Source organism: Eriocheir sinensis, chromosome 30, assembly GCF_024679095.1.
Source record: "Eriocheir sinensis breed Jianghai 21 chromosome 30, ASM2467909v1, whole genome shotgun sequence".
Lineage (NCBI taxonomy): Eukaryota > Metazoa > Arthropoda > Malacostraca > Decapoda > Varunidae > Eriocheir > Eriocheir sinensis.
In genome coordinates, this window is record NC_066538.1 from 5,684,926 (window position 1) to 5,693,959 (window position 9,034).

Below are 9,034 nucleotides of genomic sequence, written 5' to 3' on the forward strand. Positions count from 1 at the left end.
TAGTAGTAGTAGTAGGAGTAGTAGCTAGCATTACACTCTCAGCAAAAACATGTAACAAAACACAAACAACAACAAAAAAAAAACATAAACAATTTACGACACAACAAACAAATCTCATAGCAAAAGAAAACAAAACAAGAGAAAAATATTAAACGAAAAAAAAGAAATGTTATGAAAAAACGTAAAAAATAACAACAACAAAAATGTGCACACTCACGCCAGATTTTCATCACCGACAAACATTAAAAAAATAAAAATAAAAACACAAAAAAGAGAAACAGATAGAGAAAAAAAAATAGACATGAAAAACGTGGGAAATTAAATCTGACACATCAATTTCCTCTATAAAGGAGAGAGAGAGAGAGAGAGAGAGAGAGAGAGAGAGAGAGAGAGAGAGAGAGAGAGAGAGAGAGAGAGAGAGAGAGAGAGAGAGAGAGAGAGAGAGAGAGAGAGAGAGAGATTGACGGATGAAAGTGAGAGAAGAATTGCGAAAGGGGAGAGAAAGGGAGGAGAGGGAGAGATCGTGGGAGAGAAAAGGACGATGGATAAATGATGGAGGGGGAGGAGGAGGAGGAGGAGGAGGAAGAGGAGGAAAAAAGTGAAGGAGGGAGAGGAAGAGAAAGTGACGGAGGAAAGAGGGAGGGAAAGGGAGATGGAAGAAGGGAGGAGGCAGAAGAGCGTAAAAAATTAAGGATTAGGAAAAAAAAAGGAGGAGAAAAATGTAGAGAAAAGGGAAGAGGGAAAGGAAAACTAACGATGAAAAGAGGGGAGAACATGAAGGAAGCAAAAATTAAGGGAAGTAAGGATTGAGGAGAAAGAGAATGACAAAGAAAGAGGAGAAATGATGAAAATGAAACTGAAGACTTTAGTAGAGGGAAGAAGCAAGGAAGAAGAGAAAAGAAAACAATCAGGAAAAAGAGGTGAAAGATAAAGATGGGAAGAAATAGGTAGAGAAAAAGATATAAATGATAGACAGATGAGTAGATAGATAGATAGGTAAGTAGATAGATAAAAAGATAGATAGAGAGATAGATAGATTGATATATTACTAGACAGACAGAGATATGAATAAATAAAAAGACAAACGAAAACTGAATTGAGAAGAGAAAATGGAAATCGAAACAAATAAGAAAAATAAGAAAATACGAAGTAATCAAAGAAAAAGACAGAAAAATAAACAAAGAAAAAAATAAACAATAAAAACAATAAGCACACGTATATTTTACTCTCTAAGGCACAGATGCGGATCGAAAACCAAAGTAAAATCCCTTTTTTAGGAAGTAAGAGAAAATAGTTTTTCAAAGAATTTTTGGAGCTGTCCTCTGGATTGAAAAATTGGGGAAGGACAGGTGGAAGGGAGGGGACGTGTGTGTGTGTGTGTGTGTGTGTGTGTGTGTGTGTGTGTGTGTGTGTGTGTGTGTGTGTGTGTGTGTGTGTGTGTGTGTGTGTGTGTGTGTGTGTGTGTGTGTGTGTGTGTGTGTGTGTGTGTGTGTGTGTGTGTGTGTGTGTGTGGCTGTCTGTCAGTCGGTCTGTCTGTATGTCTGTATGCGTTGGTGTGTGCGCGCATAACTGGATGCAAGTCAAGGGATATTAAATTCTTCTTCTGATTTGCTAAAGGAGACAAGAAAAGGAGAAAGAAAGAAAAAAATAAATACACGAAGATATAAATGCCATAAAACCTCGACGTAGATGATATTGGTGATGATGAGATGATAATGATGATAAATATAATAACAAATTCCTAGTTAAAAGTAAGACATTATTTTTATTGCTTTTGATGAACTGCATTGTCTGATATCTTCTTGAAAAAAAATTGTAATCTTACCTTATCCTAACCCAACCCAGTCAAATAAAATTACACCAAATATAGACAAATCAAAACAGACACCAACCCAAACCAAACCAACCCAAACCAAACCAAACCAAACCAACCCAAACAAAACAAAACAAAACAAAACAAAACCAACCCAACCCAAACCAAACCAAACCAAACCAAACGAAACCCAGCCCAACCCAAACCAAACCAAACCAAACCAAACCAACCCGAGCCAAACCAAACCAAACCAAACCAAACCAAACCAAACCAAACCAAACCAACCCAAACCAACCCAAACCAAACCAAACCAAACCATACCAACCCAAACCAAACCAAACCAACCCAAACCAAACCAACCCAAACCAACCCAACCCAAACCAAACCAAACCAAACGAAACCCAGCCCAAACCAACCCAACCCAAACCAAACCAAACCAACCCAAACCAAACCAAACCAAACCAACCTGACCCAACCCAGCCTACAGAAGAAGAGGGATATATTCTATTACACGTTTCATGGATATCTGCTCTCCTAAAGTCTTAATGGAAATGAACCCGGAATTAACTGTTAAGCCAAGGAAAGTGAAGGAAAAAGAAAGAAAGAAAAACAAAGAAGGAAGGAGGGATGAAAAGATATGGAGGAAGGAGAGATGAAAGAAAATTGAAAAGAAAGAAAAAAGGAAAAAGATTAATATGATAGAAAATGAATGAAAGAAGGAAGAAAAAGAAGGAAAGGAAAAATCAATGAAAGACGAAGTGTAAAAGGAAATGGAGGTAGGAGGGAAAAGAAAATGAAAAGAAAGAAAAAAGGAAAAATATACACAAGATAGAAAAATGAGTGAGAGAAAGGAAGAAGAAAAAAACAGAAATAAGGAAGGATTAAAAAGAAAGAAAAGAAAAGAAAAAATGAAAAAAAAGAAAGTAAAAAAGAGAGGAAGAGGAAAATAAATAAGAAAGGAATAAAATGAGGTAAAAAATGGACAACGGAAAGAAGGAAAAAAGAGGAAGAAGTAAAAACAAATAAGTAAAAAAAGGAAAAATAAATAAATAAAACGAGAGAAAGAAAAGAAAAGAAGAAGCAGAAAGAGAATAACTAAAAGGAAAAAAGAAGAGGAAATAAAAAAAGATCCTCCACACTACTTAAGTATAAAAAAGTATAAGTATGAAAAAGTATAAGTATAAAAAATGTAAGTATAAAAAAGTGCTAAAAGAAAGAGATAGAGAGATAAGAAGAAGCCGCCTCCACGACCTACTCTTATCTCTCTCTCTCTCTCTCTCTCTCTCCTAATGTCCAAAAAAAATCTACTAACTACATTTTTATCTACACTTAACCTTTTTTTTAGTCCCCGAGGCGAGAAACCATTAAGAGGATTCGATTAAAAGATCAAACTTTCATCCAATCACAGAACTACAATCTATTTTTGACCTTTTTCGCGCCATAATTAACAGGCCTAAAAGGGTGAGAGGGGAAATTAAAGGGAAGGGGGTAAAGGAAATAGGGGAGGATAAGGAAGGGAAATAAGGGGAAGGGAAGATACGGAAGGTTTGATAATTGGAGAAAGAGAACTAACGAAGGAAAAGGAAAAGGAAACATGAATGGAAGGGTAGATGGGGAGGTTAGATAAAGGGAGGAAGAGGGATAGGGATTAATAAGGAGGAGGGTAAATAAGGGAAATGGGAGATGGAAGGTACGGTGAAGGGGAGAAGGGAGGGGAAAGGAAGATAGAGAAGGTTTGATAATTGGAGAAAGAGAAATAACGAAGGACAAGGAAGAGGAAACATGAATGAAAGGGGAGATGGGGAGGTTAGATAAAGGGAGGAAGGGGAGTAGGGATTAATAAGAAAGAAGGGAAACAAGGGGAAGGGAGATGGAAGGTTAGGTGAAGGGGAAAATGGAACAGGAAAGATGAGGAAAAGGGAACTGAAGGAAAGGGGAGATAGGATACTAGCTAAAGGGGAAATGAGGGGAAGGGGAGATGGGAAGTTTAAGTAAAAAAAAGGGAGATAACAGGGAAGGATAAGGGAGATAAAGAGGAAGAGTGTGGAGTAAAGGGAGAGAGAAAATTGGAAGGGAGAGGAGATAGACAGGAGGAGAAAGAGTGGGGATGTGAATGAGGGAAATGAAGAGGAGAAATGAAGAGGAAGACAATGAAGCAGAGAAGAGAAAAGAAGGGAAACTAAGGGAAGGAAAATTATAAGGGAGAGGAGATAGAAAGGAGGGGAAAGGTAGGGATGTGAATGAAGGAAATGAAGAGGAGAAACGAAGAGGAAGACAATGAAGCAAAGAAGAGATAAGAAGGGAAACGAAGAGAAGGAGATGAAGGGGTAGAAAAGAGAAAGAACAGAGGGGAATAGAGAAGCGAGATGAAGAGGGAGGCAACGAAGGAAAGAGGGAGGGAGAACTTGAAGAAGGATAGGATAAGCAAGGGATAGGAAAAGGGATATGGCAATAGAGTAGAATAATAGGGGAGCAAGGAAACACAGAAAGGGAGAAGAGAGAAAGAAGGGGAGGAAAGAGGAGAGGGAGATAAGAGAAGAACCAAGAGGGAGGAGAGGCAGAAGGTGAGGATGGAATGGCGAACAGAAACCTGGAGGGGAAAAAAAGAGAGAGAAGAGAGGGAAGGGAGAGTAAGGGGGGGAGGTTACGAGCAGGGGAGGGGAAGGGGAGAGGAAGGGGACCCAGGGGAGGAGGGAGGCATGAGCTGAGGTGGCAGGGAGTTAATAGAAAGAGGAAAAAAGAGGAGGAATTCAGAGGAGAGGAATGGAGGGAAGGGAGGGAAGGAGGAGGAGGAGGAGGGGAAGAGGAGGAAGGGGAGGGGAGAGAGGGGACAAAGAGAGGAAGGAAATAAGAGAGAGAGAGAGAGAGAGAGAGAGAGAGAGAGAGAGAGAATGGGATAAGGAGGTGAGAGTAATATGGAAGGAAAGTAAAGGAGGAGGAGGAGGAGAAGGAGGAGGAGGAGGAGGAGGAGGTACAGTAATTATAGGCAAGGAGGAAGACAATGGATGGAGGAGGAAATGTTAAAGATAAAAGCAGGAGGAGGAGGAGGAGGAGGAGGAGGAGGAGGAGGAGGAGGAGGAAGCGATTTTCAGATGCGTAAAATGGCTGATTAAAAATTGCAGAAAAATAATTTTGAGCTTATCGTATAAACTGTGTGTGTGTGTGTGTGTGTGTGTGTGTGTGTGTGTGTGTGTGTGTGTGTGTGTGTGTGTGTGTGTGTGTGTGTGTGTGTGTATGTGTGTGTGTGTGTGTGTTCAGCGGATATCAAGAGGGGGAAGAAAAGGAAAAAGGAAAAGGGAAAAGAAAATAAAAGAAAAGAAGGAAGGGGAATAATGGATAAGGGGAAGTTTTAGGACGGAAAAGGAGAAAAGGGGAATAGAATGAGATAATAGATGAATAGAAGAATAGAAGGGAGGAAGATTGTTTTCCTTTCCTTTTTGTGGAAGTGATGGGAAAAGAAGGGAAGGGGCGATTTGAAAGGAAGGAGAAAAGATGGGACGGGTTAAGATAGATGGGAAGAATTTAATGGAAGAGAAAGGAAGGGGAAGATAGGAAGGGGAAATACATGGATGGAAGAATATAATGGGAAAGGGAAAGGAGGGAAAGGATAGGAAAGGAAGACATGTTTAGGAAGATATTAAAGAGAAAGAGGAAGAAAAGGGAGAATTGGAAGATAAAACAAGGATGGGAGGGGAAAATATGGAAGAGGAAGGAAAGGGAAGAAGGGAAGGGGAGGATGAAACATAAATGGAAATAAATTAAGGGAAAGAGGAAGGAAGGGAAGGAGAGGAAGGGGGAATAGAGATGGGAGGAAAAAGGGGAAGAGGAAGGAAAGGGAGGAGAGGAAGGGGAGGATGGAACATAAATGGAAACAAATTAAGGGAAAGAGGAAGGAAGGGGAGGAGAGGAAGGGGGAATAGAAATGGGAGGAAAAAAGGGAGGAGAAAGGAAGGGGAGGAGGGGAAGGGGAGGATGAAGCATAAATGGAGACAAATTAAAGGAAAGAGGAAGGAAGGGAAGGAGATGAAGGGGGAACAGAGATGGGAGGTAAACGGGGGAGGAGCAAAGAAAGGGAGGAGGGAACATAAATGGAAACAAATTAAAGGAAAGAGGAAGGAAGGGAAGGAGAGTAAAACAAGGGGATGAGAAAGAAAGGGGAGAAGTAAGGAAAAGGGGAGGGGAAGAGAAAATAGGGATGGAAATAAAATAAAGTAAGAGGAAGGAGGGGGAGAAGGGGAGGAAGAGGAAAAGGGGAATAGGAAACATAGATGAAGAAAAATTACGGGAGAAGAGAAGGAAGAGGAAGGAGGAGAAGGGGAAAATGAAACATAGATGGAGAAAAATTAAGGGAGAAGAGAAGGAAGAGGAAGGAGGAGAAGGGGAAGAGGAAACATAGATAAGGAGAAATTAAAGGAAGAGAGAATGAAGAGGAAGGAGAAGAAGGGGAAGAGGAAACATAGATAAGGAGAAATCAAGGGAGAAGAGAATGAAAGGGGAGGAGGGGAGGGGAAGGGGAGGTTGCAAAGCCGAGGTGAGGATGGGGGAGTATTGCCCATCCCCTTTCCACCCATCATCTCCCCCTTCCATCCCTCACCTCTCCCTTCCATCCCTCACCTCCCCCTCTTACCTCCCCTCCCCTCCCATTCCCCCCCGGTACACAATCTGGGTTTAATGGCGTCACAAATTTTCAATCACCCACTTCTATTTCCTATTACTCTCCCCTCCACCCCCTCCACCCCCCCCACACCCCTTCACTCAGCTATTCACTTCCACCCACTACCTCCACCCATTCCTTCTCTTGCTCCTGGATTGAGATGGATAGATAGATGTAGATAGGTAGACAGCTAGATAAATTCCCTTCACTCCTTCCATTCCCCAATCACTCTTCCCATCTCCCTTGTCATTCATTCTGTCTTTCTTTCTTCCTCTCCTCCTCCTCCTCCTCCTCCAGATAGTCTATTTCAGAGAGTCACCAACACAAGAACACGCAGCAACGGTATGAAGTTAAAGGGAAATCGATGTAACACATTGGTGCGTAGAAGTTTTTTCAATAACAGAGTCGTCGATCACTGGAATAGACTCCCACCGTCAGTAGTTAGCGCACAGAGTATCAATAGCTTTAAGTCTTCTTTGGATAAGTACTTCAGGGATATAAGATTATACTGACCCTTTTTTGCATGTTTTCAGACAGATTGCAGCAAGACCTCAAACAATATTCATATAATTCTCCCCCACAACCTAAATTGCAAGTAGCGTAAGTCAACAATAGAGTGAAGCAACATTTAATGTCCGCAAGACAGGTGGAGTGAGGTGTGGGTGCAGTAAGGTGACAGGTTACTGGTGCGTGCCTAGTACCGCCGTTAAAACGAGGATCAAGCCTCCACCTGTGCCCCTGAAACTAGCCCTCACCCATCGTGGGTATTAGGGGGGATTCTGGGGCTACCCTGTGTAGGCCACTCGTCCTCTTCCAGTCTCCCTGTGTTTCTATGTTTGTATGTTCTTATGTAATGAAGCCATTTTCCCCCACAGCTTAGGTTACCAGTAGTGTAAGTTAAGGGTAGTAATTTCCTCTTATTTCTCTCTTTACTGTAAAATTTCCATGTCCCTTTCTTCCTTAAAGGTACATGGTGTTCTCTTCTAACTATTTCCTGCCGGCACGTTGCCGGAGGGAGAGGTGGGTGGGGAGGAGCCTTCATCTATTCTGTCATATCCTACCACACGTAGATTACTAGTAGTAGCGGTAGTAAACAGACACCCTCGCCATAGACCGACAGGTCTTCTGGTGTCTGTTCTTCCTATGTATTCCTATGTATTCCTCCTCCTCCTCCTCCTCCTCCTCCTCCTCCTCCTCCTCCTCCTCCTCCTCCTCCTCCTCCTCTCATTTTGCTCTTTTCTCTCACTTCCATCATCTTTACTCTGCTGTCCTCTTTCTTCTCATCTCCTCCTCCTCCTCCTCCTCTTCCTCCTCCTTCTCCTCCTCCTCTTCCATTTGCTCCTCTTCTTTCTGCAATCAAGGTATATTGTATTCTTTCTCTCCTCTGTTTTCCTGGCAACTCATTTTTTTCTTTTTTCCTTTTCCTCTTTCGGTCAAAAAAAATTCCACTCGGTCAAAATCTTGGTCACTTTTTTTTTTCTCCTCTTGGTCAAAAGCAAACAAAGTATCAAAGTGTCGCTAGAAGTATTTTTTTCTGTATACTTTTATCATTTTCGTGGACTTTTTAATTTTCCTCTTTTTCCTCTTTTTTTTTCTTCTTTCCTTCAACTATTTTCAAACTTTTTTCCTTCCTTGTTACCGACCTGAGAGAGTAATTTTATAATCCAACTTTCTCTGCTTTTTTTTCTTTTTACCATCTCTCTCTCTCTCTCTCTCTCTCTCTCTCTCTCTCTCTCATTTAATTTGTCTATCTTCATTCCATTTCTATTTTGTTCTTTTTTTATTGTCTATCCTTCATTCTCTCTCTCTCTCTCTCTCTCTCACGTCCATTTAAACCTTTCTTTTTTAATTTTCTGTCAAGCCAAACTTCTTTATTAATTTTCGGGGTATTTTTCACTCTCTTCGTTTTCTTCCTCCACTTCTCACTAACCACTTAATCTCCCACCTTCAATTACCCTTCTACACCACCCCTTCTAACCTCCCTTTTCTTCCCCCCTCCTCTCCACTTATCTCCCCAGCACCCTTTCCTTTCCTTCCCTTACCTTCCTCCACTTCTTTCCTCTGCCTTCCCTTTTTTTTTGGCATTTCTTCGTTTCTCCTTTGTTAAGATATTTGATTTAATTTATTTCATCTTTTTAATTTGCATATTTCACGAAGTCTCAAAATTGGAGGATGCATTTTTTTTTATTCTCTGATTGCTTTATTTTATTTTATTTCATTTCATTTTATCTTTCATACATTTTCTTTATTTATTTAGTTTGCATTTCTGTGGATTAGAAGTTGAGGAAATATGGGAGACATCTTTTTCCTTCGCTTATTGGGTTATGTTCCTTTTTTTTCACCTTCTTCTTTTTCTTAATTATCCTGCTTCTTCTTCGTGTTTTATCTCAATTTATTTTTCATCTTTTTTTTTCATCTCTTATTTTCATATCCATTTTTAATTTCTTATTTTGTTCACTCCTATTTTGTTTCCTTCTCTCTTTATCTTAGTTTATTTCCACTTTCTCTTTCTTTTTCTCTTTAATTGTCTATTCTTCTTCACATTTTATCATCGTTTTCTTCTCATT